The following is a 23,608-nucleotide window of genomic DNA, read 5'->3' on the forward strand; positions in this document are numbered from 1 at the left end:
TCTCATTTCTTCCTTGAGACTCTTTTCATGTTGATGATAAAAATTAACTTAATAAAAATGGAATTTTAAACAGTTGTCCTAACCTAAATATTCAAAATGAAAGCTTATAAGCAAAAGTCTAGTACTACAATTCTATCTACACATTTTCTGAAAAATTTTCAGTGAAAAAAAAATCTTCCATATGCATTATCATGAGTTCCCTAAAGGCAGATTCTGCAGATGTATTAAAAATGAAAATCATAAATATATTTTAAAAATGTAAAAGGTACTATAAAAATAATCATTTAAAACCTAATGAAAACACAGCATCCACGTGAGAATTACAACAGACCTTTCAGTGTACTGCACAAACATGTGACATACTATTAAGCAAATATAATTAAGGACAAGGGAGCTGGACTTTTTTCTTTTTTTTTTTGGTAACTTTAGCTGCACATATGGAGCATTTTGTTTCACTTCTGGTTTACTTTCTTTTAATCAAAGACCCCCACTGTAATGCCTTCACACAGGGCTCAGTGTTGTGGTTACCATGGAAACCATAATTCTGAATGTCCTAACTTGTGTGATTAAAATTTAACACAAAGTAACATTGATAGTCTCCCTCATTTCCACTACCACCAATATCCAATTCTAATTAGTAGCACAATAACTGGTTTGGAAGGAAAAAAGAGCTCTGACTACTATAGCCTCACATTGCCAGTTATTCACAGGGAATCTCATGGACAATCTATAGAGATGGTTCTCTTTTACAGAATGCCAGGTTTAAACAGGAATTATTTCTAGTTGACTTTCTAGTCTCCTGTACAAAACAAAGTATATCATTTTTCTTCTTTCTTATACTGTGAGTTTTCTTAATTCTATATTTATTTCATTTGACTATTCCACTGGAGAATCTTTTTATAATAATTATACTCATTTCTATAATTATTACACTGCTTTCAACATGGAATTAACTCTTCCAGCTATATTAATCATTAAGATACCACATATGCAAAACCTTTTTATTTAACTGAGGTTTAAAAATTCAACTAAATCTTTCCCCTTTTCTTCATTTTTAAAATGAACACTCTAATAGAAGCTGATAAACTCTCAGTACTCCATTAAGGAAATATATGCTCTCTTGCTGATTATTTTGATTTGCAGAAAATTATATTGTCTCAGGGGCACACTTGCACTGATCACGTGCCCTGGTACTTACTCATCGCCTCTACTTAAAACTAAGTACAAATTTACTGCATTCGTCAACACAACATTTTAAATTTGGAAATTATACCCTGCCATCCTCACTGAGCTTCTTGTCTACCTTACCATATATAAGAGCAAACATGAATGACATTCCTTCTCACTTCTAAAATCCCAAAGAGTTTAAGTTTGTAAAGCAAGAGGGAAGATTTAAATATGAAACATTTAGCACCAGTAAGATACCTCAATCATTTAGTTCAATGATCTCAGATTTTAGGGTAGAAATTCAAGTCCATGGAAGTAAAATCCTATCTTTAAGATGTACTAATAGAACCAGTACTAGTAGTTTTAAGTACTCATTTAGTATTTTTATTCATTACAAAGAGTGACATTTCTCTTATTAGTTGATAACTTTTTTTACTTTTATTTACAAACCTAAATACATTAAAAATATAAAGTATATATAATATTTGTAAAATAGATCTTGAAAATTAATGAGATTAGCCCAGAAGATGAAATAGGAATAAATTAATAATTCTGTTATACATTATTGTCTAATATATGATTTATGTCATTTAAAAATTGGATTTCGTACGGAAAATAATCCACTTTAAAGATTGCATCTTTAGCCATAAAAACACACTTTCAACATCAATGCCAAACTATTCAGCAGTGCCCTTTTCTAAATTATATTAATTCCTACTATGAAAAATATTAAAAAATCATCTCTATTCCTGTTTCACACAGTTCATTTAATATTATTTATCTATTAGTAAATATCTGAATACTAACTGAAGTAAGCAATTTTCATTTCGGATATCATGACATATGAATAAATAATAATTTTAGTATCATTCAATTCTATGGAAAATTTCTATTTCCGTATACTTTCTACTTACAAGTAAGGGATTGTCCTGTCCTATAAATGGCCCATTCAGTACTTTTATTTCTAATTAGAATATGTGAATAAATTCAAGTAACCCTAGTATACATTATTTTTTCCTTTGCAATAAGAAAGAAAAAAGGACTGGTGTTCGGGGTGGGGGCGCTGTCAGGGAGACAGTTGTAGAAGGAGAAAAAGCACAGGCAAAAGAGAAGAAGGGAAAAAGAAAGACAGGTTTCCTTTATTTAAATGTTCTCTACATCAGATCTGATTTGCTTATTTAAATGAATATTCGATTTTCACAGATCCTTTGAATATGTTGGTTCATATTTCAGGGGTATACCAAGGAAGTCAAACATGTGTTTTAAAAAAAAAGGTGTTCTGTACCAGTGGCTCCATATATGGTGTGAGAGGACAAAAGTACAGAGGAAGCCAAAAAGGTGGAGTGGCCAGCCAACCTAGGGAAGCCAGGAAAGGCAGAAAAGAAGATGCTATTTTACCAGGTATTAACTGAATCAGACTAAGGTTGACGGATAGGATTATCATGAATTAAACTTGCTAACCAAGTCCAGATGATGACTTTAAATATGAAATCCTTTGCCATGTTTTAAATGTTAAGAGACAAGAAAAAAGATAACTTATCTCAATGAAAAAAATATGTTGCTCAAGTTGAACTGTGGTGCCATTTACTGTCAATACATTTACAGAGACTAATAATTCTCATCCTCTGATATCTAATGAAGGGTCTGCTTAAATGGATATTTTCAATCGATCAAAATCCAAATTCAAAGCTAAAGTCTCATATTCTATATGGAATTTTAGATTTCCAAAGGCTGATTTCTTACTTAATAAATTACTTTATCTCATTCAACTATTTCTTAATTTTAATTCTTAGACATTTCACAAAGGACACTGACAAATTTGCAGAATTGTAGTTTCAGTGAAACATTGTTCAATGAATTTTTTCTCAAGGCAAAATAAAATATAGCAAAACTAACATTACCTTGTTATTTCATCATTCAGAATCTAACCTGCTAGGTGTAATAAAGTCTTCTAAAATAATATGAAGAATGGTTCATTCCAGAGCTTCCAACAGTTCCAGATTTACTTACCTGTTCAAAATATGGTTTGGTATGGTTCCCCAGTGACCGATTTATTACTCATCCATTCTATTTCTACAACTATACACTCAAAGGATCTTTGGAGTACTATACAGAGAAGAAGTAGAATCTTTAAGTTTTAAAATCCCTTCTTTGAAGAAATGATCCTTAAGAGATAAGAGATTCAACATAGCCCTCCGGAGCCTGAAAAGACCAGTTACTATTTTTAAAATTTTTATGAGAGATTAGCAACTCCTGCAGTTATTCTAATTTTCCCAAGATAGGTACTCACATGTGGCACTTACAAAACATAAGGAACGGAACAGGACTAATCTCAACCAGCATCTTAGAAACAGTGGTGTTCCAGCTCTACGGTGCAAAAGAGGGAAGAAAAGTTGGTGAGGAAATAGACACATAGCTAACTAGGAACTGAGAGGTAGGAAGATGCTGTGAAATTCACAATTCTCTGGAGGATTCAGGTGGTCGCTGAAGGAGTTTTAAAAAGCAAAACTTCCAGAGATCATGTGCTTTCATATTTTCATATCCCCACATTTGCACCCATTTCCCTTTTGGATATCTTTTTTTTAACTGTTTGGTTTTTAATGCTGACCAGACCACAGAAATGGAGGGTAATTCTGCTTCAATCACATTGGTCCTATTCCTTAATTTCTTTTGTAAAATTATTTAAAATTTGAAATTGAGAAAGTTCTGTGAGAAGAACAAGAAGACAAAATTGTTACGGGGGATAAAAACAGAAGTTATATTAACATGCAAAAAAGAAAAAGTTTGTTGCTTTAAAATCCTAACTTTATACAATTTTGTAATAACTGGTGAATGACGATGTAATGATTTGATGACATTTTTTATATAAGTGAACTCCTAGAAACTGGACTATTGCTGTTGTTGTTATACATTATTTTACAGTTTTAACATATCTTTATTATATTGGAAACAATGAAATATAAAACCTTATTCTACTAAATCAAATTTCCATTCCTCTCAGTGGCTAGTCTCTTCTTCACTAGGTCAATGGATTATTAAAAATTTCATGAAAGTATGTTTCCTAGTACCTGGGACATAATAGACACTCAGTGATGTGAATTTGAATGTGAGAAGCATCAAAAACACCAGTCAGGGACTTCCCTGGCGGTCCAGTGGTTAAGACTTCACCTTCCAATGGAGGGGGTACAGGTTCAATCCCTGGTCAAGGAGCAAAGATCCTACATGTCTTGCAGCCAAAAAAAACAAAACAAAACAGAAGCAAATTTGTAAATTCAACAAAGACTTTTAAAACGGGCCACATCAAAAAAAATCTGAAAAAAAAAAAAACACCAGTCAAAGCACTGCATGAATACATGCTATTGGTGTCAATTTATAAACTAATTTGGTAGATGGAAAATACGTAGATTTATAGTAAATTTATAGTAACTACATTATACATTAATATAACAACAATAAAATTTTCCTCCTAGATAAGTTAAAGTTGGATGTTACAAAAAAGTCAGTGACCGGGGAAAGCCAAAAGTGTCTTGGTTACTCTTCATATTTATCTATATTATACAATATGTTGTCAGAGATCAAAGCCCTTCAAATGATAAAATACTCAAGAATTCAGTTCAAATGAGTCAAGATGGCAATAATTTTCCAATATAAGTCAAAATAAGAACCTCTCCTTCCAGATTAATATAATAGATGCGTTTTAATGTAACTTGATATATGTACATTCTTTAAAAAGTTTCAAAGTACCCATTTTTTGTTGCTCTATGGCATTATCAAAGATAGTAAAAAATGTGGTTTTTTACTTTAAAGACTTTATCATCATTAACGGCAGAAATGGGCCAGCACTTTGAGTTTGCATTCTAAATGTATTAAAGATGAATATGCATAATCGGAAAAAATCTAATGTTATTTAATTCATTTAAACTTTTTTAGAAGTTTACTTTCTGCTATAACTAAAGTTAAAAGAATTTTGTTACTGGATATCACATACGTAGAGGAAATGTGGCAAGCATTTGAATGAAAGGCACCATGTAAGTAGTCCTTCACAAATAAATCCTTTCCCTCTTTAGCTAACATAGGCTATAAGTAAATGCAAATTGGAAATAATCTCAGTTCAGATGTGATCTTCAATTTATGGCAAATATAGTTTAGTGGAGACTCCATTAGCGCATTATTCCTTGTTTGTCTATTAGCATTAGCCCAAGGTGCTCTCTTAGAAGAAGGGATAAAAAAGCAATTAGTGTTACTTTCTAAACTAACAGTTGAGCTATTCCCCTCCATATCAATGTTTTCTAAATTGTTTTATATTAAATTTATTCCTTGGCATTCTATTGAAGTTCATGCCAGTTAAAATATTTTCAGCTATCACTTTCTTATCTATTACAAATGGGTTGCAATTGGCTATTTCTTAAATGAAAGCTCTAATTCATTGTGATATTTTGCTGAGTGGGTTTAACCTATTATAGCCCTCATATTTTTATTATATTTATTACATAGGATTAACCTAATAGTATATTTTAACTGCAGCTAGGAATCAGTCCAGTTGAGATAGAAAGCACCTGAAATAACATAATATAATAAAGCAAAATTGTTAGAAATGATTTGTATAGGATTTTGCCCAGGGATAACTTTTCAGAAGCTATATATTCAGCAAAGGTTTTATAATACACTTCCTCTGCTCTTTCCCTATTAGCAATTCTTTTCAAAGGTAGTATCAGAGGGAATTATTGCTACAATATTTACTGATACAGGTATAATGATAAGAAGCATTCATTTTCTTTGGATATTTATTTATGCCCAGAATAAATATCCAAACTTCCATTTTCAACTACTTATCACGAGATTATCCATAAAATGACAATCCAAAATATTACTGATTCAGTGTATTTAATCAGGGATGAAATTAAATTGAAATGAAAAAGAACTCTATTAAAAACTTCATTTGTGGAATAATTAATAACATCAAGGATTTCTTCACTCATGGCTGAGAACACTGAGACACAATATAAGAAAAAGTGTTTGTCTACAAAATTCAGTTTCTTCATTCAAATTGACAATGGAGAGTTTACATGATTATACATGCATTACCACCAAGTTTTATAAAAATCTAGCCATTCACAATTTTTGGCAACAAAGCAGCAAACAACTGCTTGCTTCCATTACACTTGTAAGAGGCAATTTGAGAAGCTACTCCCCAGGAATTAAATTTTGTGGATAAACATTTTAGCTAATTGCATTATTGTTCTCAGAATATTGAAGGCAGCAGTAAGCCAAACCAAGAAATCCAATTTCTTTATTTCTTTTTTTTCTTAAACAATTAAATTCTCCTCCACTAACACATCTTAGGACTCAAGAAAAAATGCATATAATGTATATGAGATGAACTAAAAAAGATATAGAAGAAACTTTTATTTAAGTGTAAAATTTATAATGTTCTAAAGAAGAAAAAATGTAGTCCTCCTGAGCTAAATAAGTTCTAAAGGTATATATTTCAAAGGTTCATATAAAAGTTCAGTGAAGAAAGTTCAGTATTTGGAATTTCATCAATGCTGAGAGCACTGGTGTTTGCAAAAAGTTCACAGAAGATGGTAGCTATCAGTTCGAGCCCTCTATTTCATGTTTCTTATCTGATGGTTTTATCCCACCTTTAATGAAACTCTCACACTTCCAAGAGATGTTGCTCTTTAAAAAAAACCAGTATCACAATAATAGCTATATTATTAGGTCTCTACTAAATATATAATAATATTAAAAGGGTCTCTTAATGTACTTAAATTTCCTCAAGTACCTTTACTCTATCACCCAGGAAAATTATATTCCCCAGAACAAATTATTCACTATTTTCTAATGAATACTCTAAGAATATCTGTTCTCTTAGAATGTCCATTCTCTGTTCTCCAGTAGTAAAATCCTTCCCATATGCTACCAATTCTGCAAAGCTTTACTGAGGCTTTTTATTCAGAATTACTTACTTCCTTTTTCTCATGTTTCTATTATAGTATTTAGGACATTATAATATATCTAGTTTTACATGTTTCTGTATCCCCAGCTAGACTTGTGATTTTCTCTATGTCAGGACAGCACCATCACTCCAGAACACAGCAGAGGTCTTACGCACACCAGACACTAATATAATATGTACTAAATTTTTTAAAAGCAAATTAAAATTAATGTTTTAATATTCATTCCTCTTCAAGATTTACGATGACATTCTTTAGCATTTGAAACATGTCACTTAATGTAGTAGTTATTCTGCATTAAGCAAATGTAACCAAAGATGATGTTTTTAATCAGTCTCCTTTTCTTGTGATTATATAAGCTTGAAATTGTTTAGGAAAAAATGTATATTTATTCTGAAAAAAGTTGAGAATTTATTATGAAGCCTGTGTTTCATAATTAAGGGGAGGCACTAATTCAATAAGTTTTTATTGACATTAGAAATTCTGGAAAAATCTTAAAATACAATTTTCAATAAAGATCTATAACACTAAAAAGTGGGGATATCAATTTATATTTACTCATGTAAATACTTAATATAAAACAAAATCTAGAATTTTTCAAATTACTTAACTTTTTAATAATAATAGGGAAATTAATGATTCTATAATAGTTAAGCTTTCTAGAATACCTAGTGGATTTCTTCCAAGCACCAAAACTGTTTTTCAAAGTTACATGTATTTTTTAAAAGTCTTTTAAAATGTACCATATATATCCTTGCTTTCTGACAAAGTATATTAAACACACACAAATGAACTTTTCCTTCTCAGTGACCCAAGATCACCACAGGATTGCAGCATCCTATTTTTTTAAGAGCAAGAAGATCCTTTATGGATAATCTAGTACTACCCTCACTAATTGGACAAATGAGAATACTATAATCCAGAGAGATTATATGATGTGCCCTAGGTCTCACAGCAAGTTAATGGCAAGACCAGGCCTAGAGGGAAGGTAACCTGATCCAGAGGTGTTCCTAATAGGAACCACATTTGTAAAATATGTATTATTCAAAGGCTCTTAGATACATATGGAAACTTTGCTCTGACATATCATAGATCCAGACTGCTACGTTTACTAAATTTTTTATGATGACTTTCAGTGGTTATTTGGTCCCCATCCTTAATATACAGATTCATGCTTAGTTTTTAGTATTTCTACTCTTTATAATTTTTATTTTCATCTCCTGGGTCTTGGATGCTAGATGACCAAACTTGTTAGAACATACTGTAAACTATTTTCTCAATGAGGGTCTTTTCTATGTAAAAAGTGCTTTAGTTAGAATAAAACAGTTCATGTTGTATCCAGTGCAGAAACAGTTAAGCTGCGGTTCCTGTGGTTAGTTGTTGGGGATCACTTACTAAAGGAAACAAGGCACACTCCTAAAGAAAAGTGAAAAATATCATGGAAGGAAAAATCATGAAAGAAGCATTTTCCACTTGGACGATACCATTTTTTCTACTTAAATTCAGAGACCAATAAAAGTAGGTCCTACCATAGTCAAGCTAGTGTTAAATAATTAACAGCTTAACTTAACACTTGAAGATTAATGTTTTTGCACAACAATTTATATGATAACAATGTCACATAAAATACAAATAAAATAGAAACAAAATACAGCTAGAAATACAAAATACGAACAATAAAAAATTAATATATACACTTACCACGATCCAGCAACCCAACTTTTAGGTATTTACCCTAGAGAAATGAAAATTTATGTGCACACACACACACACACACACACCCCGCATATGAATGTTTATAGCAAATTTATTTTCACCAAAAATTAGAAACAACCCAAATGTCTTCATCAAGTGGATGGATAGTTGAACCGTGAGTCATCTATACAATGGAATTCTGCCCAGCAATAATGAATGAATTATTGATATACTCAAAAACAAGTAAAAAAGGCATTATGATGAGTGAAAGAAGTTAGTTTCAAAAGGTTACTTACTGTATGATTCATTTATATGATATTCTGAAAAATCTGAAAATATAAGAATGAAGAACAGAATTGTGGTTGCTAGGGGTTAGAGACACAGGCAGAAAATGACCACAAAGGGGCAGCATGGGGGAATTTTTAGGTGATAGAACTATTTTGTATCCTAGTTGTGGTGATAAAAACACAGTTCTATACAAGTCTTAAATCTCGTAGAATTGCATGCAGAAAACAAAACAAAACAAATACTATAAGCATAGATACACAGATCTACAAAGACAGACAAATAACACTCATGGTTGCATGGGTATACACATTTAATAAAATTCCTCCAGTATTTACAAATTCCTAAGTAATTTTAAACACATACAGGCAATAAAAATTTTTAAATGTATATACTCAGTTTAAAAATTATTAAAAAATCCCTCTCCTGCAAAAAACAAATAAAATCAATAGTCAATAATGAACTATTTTTAGCTTTTTAGCTATGGCACAAAACCCCAATCTATAAATATTTATGGCCTAGAGCAGATCTCTCTATATTCAACACAGCATCCCTAATTTAGGCAGAAAAGACCAGTCTTTTTGAACCATCATATTATTTTCAATGCCATAAATTAGAGGCAGCACTGGATAGTTTAAGATAAAGAAGATCTGGTCAAGTATAAGGTTCAGGACACAAGATTCTGTCCAGGGCACTGCCGGCTCAGGGTTTACCCATCAAAATAAGATATAATGGAAAGTGAACATACAATTGTCCTAGAGGTTTGACTAAACTAGTATACTTCCCACATAATGTCCAAATTTAAGATTAACTATTATGTCAGGAAAAAGCTGTATATCCATTTACAGTTTATTCTCAACTAGTCTTTTTATTTTATTTGTAATGTACTGAGTTAAAAAAAAAAACATGTTCAGGTATTTTCAAGACGAATAAAACTAAAGGAGGTCTGGTTGCATTCCAGTATTATAGTGGACACTACCTTGTTTGCCAAAGCAGGAAAAGTCATAGGTGTCCAAAAAAGAGGAGATGAAGAATAAACTTTGCTTGCTCAGCTAGTCAGTCTCTCTTATCACACAATTTATGTATGATTATTTTGAATGATCAAAGTTTTTGAATTTTGTTTTCATTATATTTTACTTTCATTTTAGATATTCAGCACTGTTCTGAAATATGAATGTTTCAGGTTTAGGGTGATGAGTGTGGTAAGTTATAAAGTGACATGCTACTATATATAGAAACTGAAATTTGCAACAATTATCAAAGAAAAGATATTTTTAATTGAAAATGATTTTCTACCTTACAAAGATTTTAATACAACATTCCCTAAATGGCAGGCTTTTATCAGACATTTAAAATATAACATTTGAAAATGACTAAGTAAAGAAGGTGAGTATTTAGGTAAATTGAGAGCTTATGGAAATGAAACCTTCTGGAAGGAAATTTTAACAATATGTATCAAAAGCTTTAAAAAGAGTCATAAACTTAAACCCAATAATTCCACTGCTAAAAATCTATTCAAGGAAATAATCACTTATATACCAAAAGATTTATAGAAATATATATTTATCTCAGTTTCTCTCAGTAGTATTTATGTTGAGTAAAATACAGTACAATGCTAGTAAGAAGGTACTTGCCCACTTATGAGGCTATGAATATGTTTATGTATATTTATTTATTTAAAAAGATAACTAAAAATTTACACGAAAACATTAACCGCTGCTTCCTCTGGGTATGGGGTTATGGATAATATACTCTTTCTTTGCAATATTTCTAAATTTTCTATAATGAGTATACGTTGATTTTATAACATCTAATAAACATTTTAATGATTAAATTTTAAATTTTTGATATTTTAGAACAAAAGTTTTAACAAAAATGTTTAGTGAGAAAAGCAAAAATACTGATTCAAGGATATTCAGTAATTGGTTATAACTTCTGTAACCATTATAAACCTCTATTAAAAATAGGTTGCATTTTTGTTTTGGTGAAATAAGTATTATTGTTGTTTTGTATATACTCCATTTGCTATTCTTGCTTCACTGCCCATTCTATGGTTTAGATGGCGGCTGACAACTTTTGCCTTGCAAAACTGACTGGCAGCTATCATTCCAATGCCAGGCTTATCTTTATGCAAATTTCCAAAGGTCACCATTTATGCATGTAAATTCTGAAGGGCACTAACTATATAGCTGACAGATTCTGACAGCCACTTTATCTCCAAGAATGGGATAAGCAGGGATGACTGTCTGAATAATTAATGTGCTTTTGCTCTGCCTATGGCCAGTTTCTACATCCTGTACTTTCTGACTGTGGTTTTGAAATTAATTAGAAAATGTAATTTCATAGCAAGTCAAAATATTTTTTAATTCTTATAAACAATTGGGTAAAGAAGTGAGATATTAATGACCTTCAGTTTAAGGTGTGGTATTTTTAGAGATCATTTCTACCTAAAGATAAAAATTAACATCTAGCTCTGGACTTTATTTCTGTAAAACACAAGCATTATTATTTCTGTGAAACCATTAATTATTTCTGTAAAAAAAACACACACAAAGAACCCTGCTCCCTAAAGCTCAGTAAAAGGCGTCACCATCCATGGGGTTGCCAGTTTCAAGCCTGAGACTTGTCCCACTGAGACTTCAACTCTCACTAATCAAATACAGTCACTAAGACTTGTCAATTTTACTTTTTAAACACATAGTCTCGAATGTGTTACTACCACTCCATCCCCGGTGTTGTTGCCTTCAACCAGATCTTTATAATTCCTTACATGAGATATTGCAAATATTTCCAAGATAATCCTCCTTTCCTCTAGTCACACGGCCCCCCACACTGCCTGCTTCCAGAATTAACTTTCTAATATCCAAATCCATGAGCAAGGCCAGTGGTACAATATAAAAGACACATAAAAGTAGAAATGAAAAGGATGCTGTAAAGAGGAAATATTTAAAATCCATTAACTAATGGGATGAGACAATAAACAGAATTGTGTGTAAAGTGGTATTATATGATCTGGAGAAAAATAAAGCAAGAGAGGAGGGCAGGGGAGTGCCCCCAGACAGTTTCAATTTTAAGTAGGTTGTTCAAGGAAGGCTGCCAAGAGAAGACGATATTTGAAGCCTAGGAAATAAGCCATGGGTGTAACTTGGGAGAGTGTGATTGGTAGAAGGAGCTAAGGCTCCTTCATAGAGCGGCCTCTTGTGTTCAGCAAATGGAAATGGCGCCTGGAGGGCAGAGGAGGTGGAGGGTAGAACGAGGCTCTCAGGGCTGTACAGTGAAAACAGTGGAGCAAGAAAAACAGGAGAATGTTGTAATTCTCCGGCCAAGAGGGGATTGCAATTTGGACCAAGGTAGTAGCCAAAGAGGTACTCGGTAGCTAATGAATGTGCAATGTAGGTGAAAGAAAATTCAAGATGCACTTCAAGCATTTGTGCCTAAGGAATTGGAAGAAGGGAGCCATTAACCAAAACTTGCAAGAGCATGATGTTCCTGAATTGGTTTTATTATTTTGAAAACTTGATTTGACGCTTTGTGGTTGAATCCATACTAAGAGGTCATTTACTGTGGAAAATATATCTTCTCCAGTATATCCTTCCTTAAAGGCTCAAAAAATTATAGTTTATTTTAAAAACATTAAGTGTTTATAAGTGCTTAAATATACCTAGCTCTATCCTAAATGATATGTGGTAGACGGTTTTGTTAATCCCATATTTATAATAAAGAAATGGAAACAGCGAGAGGATAAGTAACACCCTGAAGGTCATATATAGAATCTGTTTTCAAAACCTGACCTCTTTAGTCTGCTTCCTCTCAGGTGTTTTTGTTTTTGTTTTTTTTGTATTTTGTTTCTAAAGAAGAATCTAGAGTTTCCGGGGGCTGATAGTGGTGGGAGGGAATGACTACAAAGGGGCACAAGAGAACTGGGGGTGAAGGATATATTCTGTATCTAGATTTTGGTGGTACGTTCTCACACAATTTTGTGCATCAAAATAGAATTGTACATTACATACTTATATAACAATAAACCTGATTTTAAAAAATAATCTAACAAACAGCATAAATTAATGCATGTTGGAAAAACATATATTTTGTCCAAAGGCAAAACAAATCTCTCATACTACATAATTTGTTCTAATACTTTTTTTTTTTCTGGTTAAAATAATGTTTTTCATGTCATCTTCCAACAGTATTTGGTGACAAAGTAATACAATTTTATTTGTTGCCATATAATTTATCTTGTGTGATTTCAACCATTTTTACCACAGCAGGAAGAACTAGGGTTTTTTCCAATGATTTCATTCCTTCCCCCCAGGAAATCTCAAATAAGGCTTCTAAACATTTATCATAAATTTAGTGAAAATTTATAAATGATTAGATTGAGCATGACTTCAAACATTGCTGAAAAACCCAGAGAGGTGTGCACTTGTGTTCCAGATGTTATTAAAAGTCTTGCTATTAATGATGCTGTATACTGTCATTAACTTATACCGCAAGACAAATATGTCCTTAGGCCAAGTTTAATCACATATGGTATGAGATTATTTTGTTTTTGCTATCCTTAATAAATCTGAGTAGCTTATCAATGTTTATCATATAATGACTCTGAAAATATCCCTTAATAGGAATAGAGAAAACACCAGCTCTACCATTTTTTATTGTTGACTTATGCATGTATTGTCTAAATATGAGAACCAGTCTAGTTTAAATTTGGCAATAATTACATTTAATGCAATTATCCAAACTCATGTAACATTAGTACACTAAAATACTCTTAAAAACAAACACTGCTATCAAAATCCAATGAGATATCACTTGACATCCATCAGAATGGCTATAATTCAAAATGACAATAACTTTTGGCTAGAATATGATGAAATTAGAACACTCATACATTTTGGTGGGAATGTAAAATGGTATAGCCACTTTGGAAAGCAATTTGGAAGTTCCTCAAAACATAAAACATGCAGTTACCATATGACCCAGCAATTCCACCCCAGGTATATACCTATGAGAAATGAATACATATGTCTACACAAAAGCTTGGATATAAGTGTTCATAGTAGCATTACTCATAATAGCCAAAAAGTATAAAAAAAACCCAATGTCTGTCAACTGACTAATGGATCAGCAAAATGTGATATTACTACTATTATCCATGCATAAAAAAATTAAGTCCTGATTCACACAAGGGTGAAACTTGAAAACATTACGTTAAGTGAAAAGGGCAAATACAAAAATATCGTATGATTCCATTTATATGGTAAATCCATAGCAGCAGAAGGTATATTAGTGGCTGCCAGGGGATGGGGTGAGGGAGGAATGAGTAACTGCTCGTGAGTACAAAGTTTCTTTTAGGAATGAAAAAAAATTTCTAGATTAGATAGTGGTGACAATTACACAACTTTGTGAATATACTAAAAACCACTGAATTGTACACTTTAAAAGGGTGAACTTACAGTACATGTATTATATTTCAATTAAAAAACAAGGAAGCAAACATTGTCAATCATTTAACACTGTAAAAATTCCTACCATTTTCCAGAAACTTCATATGTAGGGCCAGTAGCAGTCATTATATTAAATATTAGAAGGCCTTTCTTTCTTATATTTCTTAATGAAAATAACCATCAGGAGAGGTTCTGAAAATTTCTTCTCACAACCTTACAGATACCCTTGAGCACTCCAAAGAGACAGCTTAATGGAAAATTAAGCACTCGTCTGGCAAACATGATATATTACATGGGCTGCTCCAAATCTACTTTTCCAGACTCATATCTTAACATTGTTCTACCACGTGTGTAACCCTTCAGCAACAAAGTAAATATCAATCCTTCAGTGGCCATCCCTTGCTCTATATGCTCTTTCACAAGCTGTTCTGTTAGTCTGGAATGCGTGACCTCACCTTCTCTGTCTCAACAACCTCCACAGTGAATTTCACAGCCTCCATGAAGGTTTCAAGAGCCTCCAGCAAAAGTGAGCTGCTCCCACGTTTGTTTCCTTAGCAGTTTGCAACTGACCCTTTTAAAATGTATATAATAATTTCTATAGAGCTTCATATCTTTCCCACCAGCATTTAATTTCTCCAGAGCAAGACATCTAAGTTTTGTTTGGCTTAATTTTTTTCAAAAAAATGATTCAATCAGCCTATTCAATCAGCCTACTTTTTAAAAAATGATTCAATCAGCCTAAATTTATTTCTTTCACTAAGTACCAAAAAACCCATTTTATTCAAGTCAGTAAAAGAATGTCTGTAAAATTTATCTGCCAATATATAGATAAGCTAGCAAATACAAATAAAGTAGATTCAATCATATCTATTCTGGAAAAGAGGGATAATATTATTTGTTTGCATTTGTGAATGTGTGCAGAAGAAAGCAGTGACAAAGAAATTAAAACAAAAATATCTAAAAGAAGAGACATCAAGGGGAAATTTTAGTATCTACAAAGGTGAGTGTAATGTTTTTATAGTCTTAAGTTAGTACTCTTAGAGTAAAAAGGAAAATACAGAATCTTTGAAAATAGGTTTATAATGATTTATAATACATACAAATTATATTAACAATTCAAAATTAAATGAACATGATTTTAATATAAAGAAAATAAAAAAGTTATTTCTACTTTTAAGCTGCATATTTATAAGAATTTACATTCTAGAAATTACCAAATTGCTTTAAGGAAGTTAACTTTAGTAACTTTAAGAAGAAAGGAAATTCCAATTTATTGTTGATTGATTAATATAAAGGCCTGTTTAGCCTTCAAATAATTGCTGAACAAGATGCAAATACGTGTACTGGCCTAAGGTTATACTCCTTGAAGTCTCTTATGTTGTACTCTATAAATATATTTGTGATAAATAAAAACACTTTTGAAAAGAACGTGCTTTATGTTAAACAGCTTGGTCTGTAAAATGCATACATTTTATTTCCTAATATTGACATTCACTATCACAGATATGTAATTGAGAGAAAATGGAATGAATTAAGCAAAAATGGCTTTAATGAACTGTGTCATATACATGTACTAATTTCTTAAAAATCTGAATATCTATTCCATATTAGTTAAGAGAGTAAGACAGCGATGTGTCTTTTAAAAGAGGTAGAAAGCTACTGAAATTATTTATTTTTAGTAGCTCATTTATTTTTCATATAGCTGGAGTACACTTCCTCACAACAGCAAATACTTTGAAGTATATTATTTACATTTTTGTTCACAAGAAGTGTCTACTTTCCAAAAATATGTAAAATTTCATTTCAGTAGCCCATTAAACAATGTTAAATTTTCAATATGATATTTATAAAAGCAGATACTAATTTGAATATAAACATATTAAATACACTTTGAAATTACTAACAATCATGATTCCCAACAATAATTTAATAATTACCTTAATTTGCTCTTCAGTTGCTAAAAATCCATGTTTTTTTCCTCCGATTTACTGAACATTTAAACATTTCTGTAAAAAAAAGTTAATTAGATGATGAGAAAAAATATACATTTCATTTTATGGTCATAGTTGTAGGACTACTTGAATACACTTGTGTATTTCTTATTGTTTGTCAAGTGTATTTTTTCCCACAATGCGTGGGGTATAGCAGCAGAACCAGGTGTAAAAATGAATTTCAATTTACATGTGACCTATATTCCTACGCCATCACATTTACTATAATGTTCACTGGGAAAAGTGAATGAATTTGATAGGCATGGAATTTAAATATTTTCCTAATTCAATGAACACACAAGGTTTTAAAATAAATTCTGAGATTTCCAAGAAATGTTCTTGTTTCTTGCAACAGGCACTTCTAGCTAAGATCCTGGGTGTGTTTAACCACTTTTATTACTAGAACTGTTGTGAGAAAAAAATTGGAGGAAGACCTTACTATATCTCCCTACTCTATCATACATATACACACAAACACAAAAAATACACATGCTCTGTGTACTCATGTATAAATACAGAAGCTATGATTACAATAATTTAGACAATTTCAGATTTTAAAAATATTAGAAAGGAATAAACAATAATATTAGAGTTTACTTAAATGGTAGATTTTGGTCTTCATTTTCTGTAAATTACCATAGCATTTTCTATTTTTGTTATTATTAAAATAATATCAATGTCAGACATTTTACCAAAAAAGGAATAATGTAAAGACATGTATATATATATATATAAAGTATATATATACTTTATATATATAGTATACTTTATATATACATATAAAGTAAATTGTAAAAAGGAGTAATGGCCTTCAAGGTATACTCTTTGAGATTTCAGTGTTTTCTAAGTGTTATGCAACTGGTCCTATCAACTTTTGAACTTTCCAGTGAGTCCATTTAATGCTTTATACAAGCATCATCTGTATTAATTATTAGGATACTTAGTATTTATTACACTATTAGTAGTATTATGCTATTAGCAGAAGGTTAAGTAATCATGTACATGCCAAAACAATGACAAAATCTATTATCTATTCTAGAATCTTGTCCCCCAAATGGATAAGGAATTAGATACAGGCAGAAAGTCATTAGCATAAAACTAAAATTGAATTCTCCTTTACGGAATCACTATTGATTACCATCAGATATGTATGAAAACAAATTAGTGGAAAAATATTCACTAGTAGAATCATTATATTTTGTTTGAGCATTTTAAAACATTAAAGCAATAGAACTCGCTGTATTTTTTCCAGTGAATATCTACCCATATTTGGCCAATCAGTGAGGTTTGGTACAAGAGCAATCCAAGTCCATATTTGAATGGCACATCTGACCACTTGAACAGGAACCTGAAAGCAATTTTTTCATCAACTTCTTGAATTTCCCTGTACAACTCTTCTTTCAACAAATTGAATATATCCCTTGAATAATTATTGGCTAAAATACCAATAAGGTATTTTTCCCTGTTTTTTGAAGAAAAAGCATGTCCCACCTTGTAAATATTCTACATATCTGGGCAATCGTGGGTAATGACAGCACAGGTTCTCCTCCAAATATCCTCGTGCTTTAGATCTTTTTTCTCCCATTTAGGAAATACATCCTGCAATCCAAACATAACTTATTCCACAACATTCTCCCTGATAGCACCAGACCCACTACGCCACAGACAGAGCCAAGCAGATTTTCCCTGATGCTCCGTTACCTCTTTGTATATTCTTTTATTTTGCTGAACCCTACATTGTAATGTGGATTGTTTGAGAACAGGGACTGACTACTTCTTCAATTTCCATTACCCCTCCCTAAAGAACAAAGCCCCTAATACAGCCTCAAAAATGCTGACTGGGTGAACAAAACAATTTTTTTAGTTAAAAATTAAAATTATTAATTGGAAACGGTCTGTATTGATTGACCTTACATAAATTGAGACCAAGAACAAAAGTGCACCATTATAGGTGCCTTTGATTTTGTTTGCATAACTATCTCCGTAGGTCATATTTCTATTGATATAGAAGAATAGAGATTCTCCAACTTACAGTTTGGCTATTCAATGTCTCAGTACTTCACTCAATTACAGCCACTTAAGGGACTTAAGAGTTGTAGACAACTCAGAGGAAAGAACAAGCACACACAGGGTCACTTAGCCTCCTAAGAGGAGGAAGGCCAGGTCTGAGGTAAAACACAGAAAGGAAAAGAGGAGTGGACAGGTAAAGGGAATAGAAAAGCAGAGAAGCGCAAGAAAAGGTATATCAAATGACACTGTTCTATCAGTATAAAGTAATAAGGCTTTTCTAGTTAGTAAACTTTCTTTTCTAATTAGTAAATTAGAATTTACTAATTTCTTTTCTAGTTAGTAAACTTGTCTAAAAGGGATTTTTAAAAGAAAAGTCACTGGAATTATTTTTGAGCAATGTGACTACTTCGAAGGAAAACACTCATGGAGGATATAAGAATTTGATGAGTTTATATTTTCATGTTTTCGTTACTGTTCAAAAGTTATATAAAAAGCAATTCACAAGCAATTATTGCAATTCACTCTAGGTTTTAAGAATTCGATGGAAATACTTTGGATATGAATACTAGATTGCTTTAATTAAAAATTAAAAGTTAAATTAGTCCATGCTTTAGATAAAATGTAAACAAACACATATATAAGATATCAAAAATGGAAATTAATATAACAATAAAGTTTGACTCTCCAATTTAAAAAAAATACATGACAAATATGAATGTTCAAGGTAAATTTTCTAATCCTGAGCTAGCAAGTGTAAAAAATAGAGCAGCTTCCTCCCTTCCTTCCTTCCTTCCTTCCTTCACTTAGCAATTAAATATTTACCCTGTGTCAAGGCACTGTTCTAGGTACTATGGATTCAGAAGTGAAGTGAACAGACAAAAATGTCACTTATAGAGTTTACACATCATTCTCAATGGGGATTAAGACAGAATGAGAAAAAGAGAGAAAGAGAAAAAGAGAAAGTCTGATTTTATATTCTTAAGACTTTTAAAAAATATATTTTTAAGTTTTAAACACTATTTTCTGAACAATTTATATTCTCATTTAACTTAAAAAATTTTAAGGACTAAAAAACTTTATTTATATTCTCATTTAACCTTTACAAAAATCTTCTGAGTTTGGTATGAATGCTATCTTCTTTATTTTACAAATAAATATTCTAAGACACTAAGTGGTAAATCAGAATTTGATCACAAGTAGTCCAAATTCAGAGTCTATACCCTCAAGCTTCTCAAATAGCATTATACTGACTATTACTGTCCATATATGTTACGAGGATGTTTATAATGGAAGGCAGAAAACAAGCTTCCTTAAATGAATTTTTCAGGAAATAGTCATCTTGGAATTTCCTAACATTGATGACTATTAGGAGGCACATTCACATTCTGATATTTAAATGAGATTCCCCAGGAAATCTCAGTAAAAATTACTCTGGAATTAAGAGGAAAAGACATTTTCTTATCTTTGTCTGTGTGGCATTAATTCCAAAAGTATCTGACATCTTGTACTGAACTGCCCAGGAAAGGTTCATGAAGCAATAAAGAAGTGACATGTACAAACATATTTTTAAAAGATCATTCTGGTATCAGTTAATAGATGGTCTGCAACCTAAGATGACAGTGATATTTTTAAAAGATCAATGAGAACTGAGATTTTATAAAAATACAATGAATCAAAGAAGTCATTATAAGGCAATATTTTTGTGTATGAGAGCTAGTCTTTCAATCATTTTCAGAATTAAACAAATAAATACTGGGTGCCACAATTTATTATCTGTGAAAGGAAGTATATGGCCTTCATACTATCATTTCAAATTATTTGGAAGTTAAGAAAATACAAGACAAAGCTCTATAAATAGATACATTAACAGCATTATTGATATTTCATCTCCATACCTTCAACTTGCCTTCAAGTGTTACCTCTTTAGTTGTGACGTTCAAATCATTTTTCCAACTACCTCCTTTCAGTCTTCCAATCTACTAGTCTATGAGTTATCTTCAAATATTTTCTACTTTAATTCCTTATTGATAACCATCACCATGTACCACCATATTATTCTCTCTGCAGTGTTTAGATTTGTTTTTCATCTCTATTTCCATTAACATAATCATCCTAGCCACATGAAGCAGGCAGAGGCAAAAATATTCCTATTTTACAGATTAGAAAGCTACAACTCATAAAGATTATCATGGTTATCAAGTAATAGTGCCAAAACAAGAATCCAAAGCATCTGACGCTTAGTTTGGCCACCTGCTACTACATGTTGTCACCACTGGCCCCCATAACTGCCATACTGCAACAGCACCTTGGTACTCTTAGAGCACCATTCTATCCCCTTTTAAATCTACCTTGCAAACAGTTAACAGAATAATCTAAGACCTCATTTTCCTCAGTAATCCAAAAATGCACCCTATTGCTTTCCATAGAGTCTGGCTTTCAAGACCCTCTATAGGATGAATACATTCTTTTCCATTATAAACATTTTTTGACACTACTCTACTCCATTAAATAGAATTTCCCCATCAGCCAGCTTGGGTTGCTGCCTGGTTCCTCAGACAGATTACAGCTCAGATAGAGTAGCTTGTTAAGGTAAACTCCAAGAATTTAGCCTCAACACTTTGAGCACAAAAACATCTCTAAACTCCTGGTGCATTTTAAATTGAGAGACAAAGTTTAGTTCTAAATGCACCATATTTTTCACATGTGATAGTTTAGAGGCCCCAAGAATGTATGCTATTGTATAAAGGAGAGTACCTTAGGGTAGACTTCTAAATCAATTATAAAACTGGACAAAATTGCCAAAAACAACTATTTCAGGACAATGGAAATTGACTAGTCATATAATAAATTAAGTGCTTATGCCAGAAAAACTACTCTGCTTTTGGTAAGAACAGTAGGGATGCTGTGGCATTTTTACCTAGGAATTATACCATCTTTCTCCCAATTTAAAAGAATTGAAATCATACAGCATGAGTTTTCTAAACAAAACAGAATTAAATTCAAAATAAAAAAGACAGAAGTTTTGGAAATCCCTAGATATTTGGACTTTTTAAAAATGTTTTTTCGAAATATCCCATTCATCAAAGAAGAAATCACTTAAAATATTTTCAACTTAAGGAAAACTAAAGCACAACATAACAAAATTTATGAAATGCAGCTAAAGTAGTGCTTAAAAGCAAATGTATAGCTTTCAACATCTATATTAGCAGAGAAGTTCCCAAATCAATAACTAAAGCTTCTACCTTAAATGGAAGTAAGAAAAGAAGAGCAAACTCAATGCCAAGTTAACAAAGACAAGGGAATAATAAAGGAAAGAATGTGTAATGTTGACTGAAGACCAATGTTAAAATGAAAACACTCCCGCTAATTATTTATTTTACATTATGAAAAAATCCCATCCCTTCTAGCCCTTAGTATCTTCATTTTTAATGTGGATAAATTAGAATAAATTACTTATAAAATTCCTCCTCATGGAAAAAATATAACATATTATTTGGAACAGCCAACAGATCTACAAAGGATATAAATAATATACAGTACATGGACAACTCATAGTTCACTGGGGGAAAGGACTGCAGACAATCCAAAACAGGGAATAATCCTCAAAGCTCAATGTATTACCCAACATTTTTACTTATAAAATGCTGAACTTCTTATATTTTCTTTAGATGAATATGAAAATAAGTTATAATTAACACAAGACAAGGGAAGAAATTTATTATCGTGACAGTCAGTTTGGCTGCCTGCATACAGAGGATAGGACTGGGTAGGACAGGATAAGATAAAGTAGAATAGGATAGGACATGGTAGGCAAACAGAAGGGAAGGGGAAAACCCTTAATTAGCATCCCCTGTATACCCAGCCTCTGTAGTTAATAACAAGGATTAGAATAGTGTACACAAAGTTCTTACTTTCACAGAGAACAGTTTTTATTTATTAAAATCAAAACCAAAAATAGGTCTTTTACTTCATTTGTAATTCAATTACATAAAGATTGTTTCTGCCCCACAGATATGGTAATTTCCTGATTAATCAGAAGTTCATGGCATATGTAACACCAAAGCTCTTGTCTTGGTTAAGGCATTGTACTTGAGTGGTAATTCCTTCAGGGGTCTGTTTCTGCTGTACTCTTTTGGCCTTGATAAAGATACTACAAGGCAAGAACATTATTCTCTCCCAAGTTTTTGTACCCACAAGCACCTCTTTCTTCGGGCTTGGCCTTAGAACTGAGTCACAGATGCTTTAGCTTGTTCCTATGTAAGGACCTCTGCAGCTACTGCCCTAGGGCATAATAAGGGAAAAAATGTGACCTACTGTGAATAATTCACCAGCAAAAGGAGTTCAAGCACTCTGTCACTTACAGGAAAACGAGAAGCTTCCTATGATGGGAGAAACGATGGTAAAATATACAACAGATGTGACTATGGAAAGTTAGAACCAATACTTAGAAAATGACTCAGTTCATAATGGAAACTCTGTGTGGGGAAGATGGATTAATGGCTGAGGGCAGAAGGGTTTCCTGCTTTCCCTTTAACATTTCTGCATTACAAGTAGTCATCAGCCCATTGCTCTAACCCTAAGAAGAGTTGGTGGGATTCCAGGAAGATTATTTCCTATGCAATGTATGTTCTTTTCTTTCCAATTCTTTCTTTTCATCCAATTTAATCTGTGTTTTTAACCCTCAAAAATGGCTATGTTTTAACTATAATAACACATATTTGCATCCTAATCATGATTTCCAAGTTCTACAATAAAAGGAGTTATCTAGCTTCTTTCATTTATAATAAAAAGTGCCTATTCTCTATACTTTTAAATAATCATTTTCTGGTAGAACACACTGAAATCCACTTCATTACTTATATCATGAAGTATTAATTGTTTAAAAAATACACATTTATATGTTCTATGACAGAACAGTTCAAAATAATTTGAACAGTTTGCTTTATAAGTAATGAAAATATAACAGTAATTGAGTACCCAAGAAGTTTTATTAAAAAGAGGATTATTTAGATCAATATCTATTTGTTTCCACTTCAGTAGCCATATAGCAAATTTT

The 23,608-nt window shown here is 31.8% G+C and overlaps 1 protein-coding gene across 7 annotated transcripts in view; it reads right to left on the reverse strand.

Moving 5' to 3' along the window:
* ADGRL3 (adhesion G protein-coupled receptor L3) overlaps positions 1 to 23,608 on the reverse strand; it is an 858,314-nt gene that overhangs the window by 674,986 nt on the left and 159,720 nt on the right. For all 7 annotated transcript variants that reach the window (XM_059922921.1, XM_059922920.1, XM_059922919.1 and 4 more), the window contains exon 2: positions 16,489 to 16,557. The gene's annotated coding sequence lies outside the window, so the exon portion shown is untranslated. The remainder of the gene's footprint in view (positions 1 to 16,488; positions 16,558 to 23,608) is intronic.

Source organism: Balaenoptera ricei, chromosome 5, assembly GCF_028023285.1.
Source record: "Balaenoptera ricei isolate mBalRic1 chromosome 5, mBalRic1.hap2, whole genome shotgun sequence".
Taxonomy (NCBI): domain Eukaryota; kingdom Metazoa; phylum Chordata; class Mammalia; order Artiodactyla; family Balaenopteridae; genus Balaenoptera; species Balaenoptera ricei.